This window comes from Berghia stephanieae, chromosome 2 (genome assembly GCF_034508935.2).
Source record: "Berghia stephanieae isolate SIO BIC M18660-M18661 chromosome 2, UCSD_Bste_1.3, whole genome shotgun sequence".
NCBI lineage: Eukaryota > Metazoa > Mollusca > Gastropoda > Nudibranchia > Aeolidiidae > Berghia > Berghia stephanieae.
Window position 1 is genome coordinate 22,169,917 of NC_088361.1, and position 4,918 is coordinate 22,174,834.

The 4,918-nt window shown below is 36.6% G+C and overlaps 1 non-coding gene across 1 annotated transcript; it reads left to right on the plus strand.

Annotated features, from left to right (window-relative positions):
- Positions 1–2,071: 2,071 nt before the first annotated feature.
- Positions 2,072–2,153, plus strand: Trnas-aga (transfer RNA serine (anticodon AGA)). Its single transcript has one exon. It is a non-coding gene; the product is annotated as a tRNA-Ser (tRNA).
- The last annotated feature ends 2,765 nt before the right edge of the window (positions 2,154–4,918 follow it).

Genomic DNA, 4,918 nt, shown 5'->3' on the forward strand with positions numbered 1-4,918 from the left:
ATAATAATAATAATAATAATAATAATAATAATAATAATAGTGATAAAGATGATAATAATACATTTTGAGACCAAAATGGAAAGCCTTCAGCACATAAACAAACACCAAGCTTAAAATATTTAACACTAATGTTAAAGCACCCCTGCTCTATGGGTCAGAGACTTGGCGAAGAACCTTGACCACATCAGCCAATATACAAACTTTTGTCAATCGCTGTCTTCGACAAATACTCAGGTTGAATGGTTTGACAAAGTGCCAAATGCTGACCTTTGGACAAGAACAAACCAAGAACAAATGGATGTCCAGGTCAGACGCAGAAAGTGGCGATGGGTTGGCCATACCCTGCGGAAAGATCCAAGCAGACTCTCGAATGGAACCCACAGGGCAAGAGGAAACGGGGTCGTCCAAAACAGACTTGGAGGAGAGGCCTTTACCAAGATTTGTGCGTCTCCAATCTTACTTGGAGTGAGGCCAAGGTCTGTGCCAAGGACAGAATAAGATGGAAGAGTGCTGTTGAGGTCCTATGCTCCGCCTGGAGCCAAGAGGCATAAGTCAAGTAAGTCAATATCAACCATAAAAGAAATGCGTTTTAATCGCTTAAAGATAATATTATAGGAGCAAGCGTTGATAAAAAAAAAAATTTTTAGCTTACTGTAAAAATTTGAGTTTTCTCAATTTTTTAATTCTTTTTTTCGATATGCCACCGTTTGTCTAAAGACGACAAAAATTCTGTGCTCCTGGGGAGTCCAAACGTGTTTTCAAGCATGTCGCAGCTACTTATCGAGTCCGTGCAAGATTTCACGATCACTTCGTCACACGCGACATAAATTTTTATATCTCTATGTAAATGTGCAAATCATGTAGCCTACATTCCAGTAGCAATCAAACCAAGCGTAAGGTTACAAACGAACGCCGAGCTATGAACACAATGTAGGGAATAATCATAACAATGAAGCATTTAATTATTATGGAGATATACGATTTATGTATGCAAATTCTTGTATTCAAATTCATACACCTTTGTTGATTTTGTGATAATGTTATGATAAATTCGAAACCTCAGTGTTACGGCAGTTCAGTTTGCCAGATTGCGTTACAACATCTCACAATTTGAGCAATGTTGAATGGCTGGAATGGTTTTCTTTACAACTGATATCTGGTATCTCTTCCGTTCGTAATTGAAATGTTTGGAAATATTCAGAAATGTTTTCAAATGTTTTGACACTTAGAATCACATTTCAAAGTTTTGAATAAAAATCTGCCGACAGAATATGAAACATTCATGGATTGGTGATTAACCAGTTAACTGCCGTACTCTGGGAAAAAAAAACAAAAAAAAACAACAACAACAACAAAAACTGTAGCCTATGTAAAAAGGTGGTCAGAAAATTTGTCCTTACTTCAAATACATATCGTTCGATTTAAATGTCCCTGATCTTTGGCCAAAAATTATCAAACCTTTGGACTTCGCGAAGTCCCAAGTTTTCGAGTTTTTGCCAAGATCAAGGTCATTTAAATCGATCGATATTTGAAGGACGAGTTTTCTGGCCAAACTTTTATATACACGTTTTTCCAGAGTATGGCAGTGAAATGGTTAAAGAAAAACACATAAACATAAACTATTCTGAAATCGTACACTGCTCATGAATGTTTCGTGTAATCCAAGAGATATCATACACGTTACAAATTGATTCTTTTTATGGCACAACTTTAATCTCAGCGTAAGTCACGCGCTTTGAGATGTTTTAGAAAGGAAAGCGCTATACAAATTATTATTATTATTATTATTATTATTATTATTATTATTATTATTATTATTATTATTATTATTATTATTATTATTATTATTATTATTATTATTATTATTATTTATCTCCCTATCTGTCTATTTATTTATGAATTTATTCATTATTCTATTCAAGATAATTGTAACAAGACTGTATCTATTTTAGTGAAACGATCGTAATTCAAAACATTATGTCAGAGCTGGCAATAATAATAGTTTACCATTATTCCCCGATTTTGATATGACTAGAATGTATGAATTTAATGTTTGACGTACACGTCACCTGTTGTCGTGGCCGAGTGGTTAAGGCGATGGACTAGAAATCCATTGGGATCTTCCCGCGCAGGTTCGAATCCTGCCGACAACGATTTTTTTTCTTTTAAAAAAATAAATAAATAGACAAATAAAAAAATAAATAAGTAAATAAACAAATAGATTGATAAATAGATAAATAAAAATAAATAAATAGAATAATAGACACTAGATAAATAAATAAATAGGTAAATTAAAATAAATAGATAGATAAATTAATATATAGATAAATATATATATATATATATATATATATATATATATATATATATATATATATATATATATATATAAATACATAAATAGATAAATACATAAATAAAGAAAGAAAGGAATGAAGAAAGAAAGAACTATGACCTGACCACTTGACCATTTACTGTCCGTCCCTGTGAAATGAGAACAAGACCAGGACTTTCCAGGTGGTGAGATTTATTCATCTTAACAGGCCATTTTATCTGTACACACAGATCTGGACACACCATCCGTGTCTATTTTGAGAGACTATAAAACTTAAAATAGACTGACCCTCAGTCCCCATGTTAACCCTTTGTCAGCGAGCATTCATTCATTTAACATAGGTGCATATGTTTGCAGGTTCGATAACCGAACCAAATTAAGAGCCTGAATTAACATCGTTGTAAATAATAATAATAAATAAATTGAGCTTTATATAGCGCAATATCCACTGAACGTGCTCAAAGCGCTTTACAAGGCGTCCCTGGCCAACAGCAACACATAACATGTAGGACGAGACATGACGCCTGTCAGGCGATATTACAAATTTTTGGGACAGAGACAACACTGTTAACGGCCAGGTACTCATTTTACACCTGAGTCCGGTGAGAGAATGTGAGTAAAGAGCCTTCTCGAAGGACTCAACGATGCGCCGAGCGAGGCTCGAACCCATGACCTTCCGATCCGAAAGCGAGTGTCATACCACAAGACCACATAGCCATTTAGTATCGTTGTAACAAGGAGCAGACATCGTTGTAAGATAAAGATCCGAACAAGTGTGTATGAAAGGTGTCAGACAGAACAAGAATGAAAAATACAAGAAGAAAAAAACGTCCCAAAAAATCAGTCGACCTCGACTGGGGATCGAACCTCAGACATTCTGATGACCGGATTACCGATGAATCAGAAGGTCTGAGGTTCGATCGCCAGTCGAGGTAAACTGATTTTTTGGGGGATGTCTTTGTCTTCTTGTATTTTTCATTCTTGCTATATCTGACACCTTTCATACACACTTGCTGACACCTTTCATACACACTTGCTGACACCTTTCATAATACTTGCTGACACTTTTCATACATACTTGCTGACACCTTTCATACACACTTGCTGACACCTTTCATACACACTTGCTGACACCTTTCATATACTTGCTGACACCTTTCATACACACTTGCTAACACCTTTCATACATACTTGCTGACACCTTTCATACACACTTGCTGACACCTTTCATACATACTTGCTGACACCTTTCATACACACTTGTTCATATCTTGCTATATCTGACACCTTTCATACACACTTGCTGACACCTTTCATACACACTTGCTGACACCTTTCATACATACTTGCTGACACCTTTCATACACACTTGTTCATATCTTTATCTTGTAATGACCAGATTTTGCGTTGGTTTGAGAATGTTTCCATTACAACAATAGGACCATAACATTTTGGGTTATCAGAACTGCAAATAAATACACGTCGCATGTAACCCTCTTCTTACCAATTATAGATAGAACGAAGATGAACTTAATTACTTAGGTCTTTGTTATTGTTTCTTCGAAAATTGAAGTTGAGATATAATGTCAGTGTCAGGTTAGAATAAAATCGAACATTGCCTAGAAAGAGTTACTGTTATGAGATGGCCAATGGTTTTTCTGACCTGTTCCGTAATGACATTGGTGAGTTGTTGTTGGGATAGCCAATGGCGTAGTGATTTGGTGACAAGTCTTTGGATTGGAGGATCCTAAGTTTGAGTCCCAGTGAGACATTCTAAAAGTAACCCTTCCTTATCCCGGTTTCTATAGATAGTTCGAAGTTGACGTCCCTCAGGTCTTTGTTATTGTTTTTTTTTTTTTTGCCATCCGCGTTTATGAGTAATGCTCACTAAACTGTATTAACCTGACTATAAACGTTCATGGATACACACAGTTTTGTGTGTTGGTCCGTTATACTTCCGGATGGCAATGTTATGAGCTTTTTAGCCAAGCGCATACTATCTATAGATAGAACGAAGATGACATTACTTAGGTCTTTGTTGTTTCTTCGAAAATTGAAGTTGAGATATAATGTCAGTATCGGGTTAGAATAAAATCGAACATTGCCTACAAAGAGTTACTGTTATGAGATGGCCAATGGTTTTTCTGACCTGTTCCGTAATGACATTGGTGAGTGGTTGTTGGGATAGCCAATGGCGTAGTGATTTGGTGACATGTCTTTGGATTGGACTGCCCTAAGTTTGAGTCCCAGGGAGACATTCTTAAAGTAGTCCTTCCTTATCCCGGTTTCCATAGCGTGAACGGACATTAGCAATTGCTTGCTATCCTTTGGATAGGACGCTAGTCTATCGCAAAGTACTTTCCGCCAATTATAACAGACTCAGCTACCCATTCACTGCTGGGTGGACAAGGGGGGGGGGTGTCAGAACAAATCTGGACTGTACCCGGGATCGATCTTGGTCCTTTTGCGTGTGAATCAAGTGCTCTACCAACTGAGCTATCGGGACCCTCACCCAGGGACACACTGCCAGTGTTTTTCTTGTGATATTAAGATCGTGGCGCTGTGTCAAAAGTCAAAGTTCAA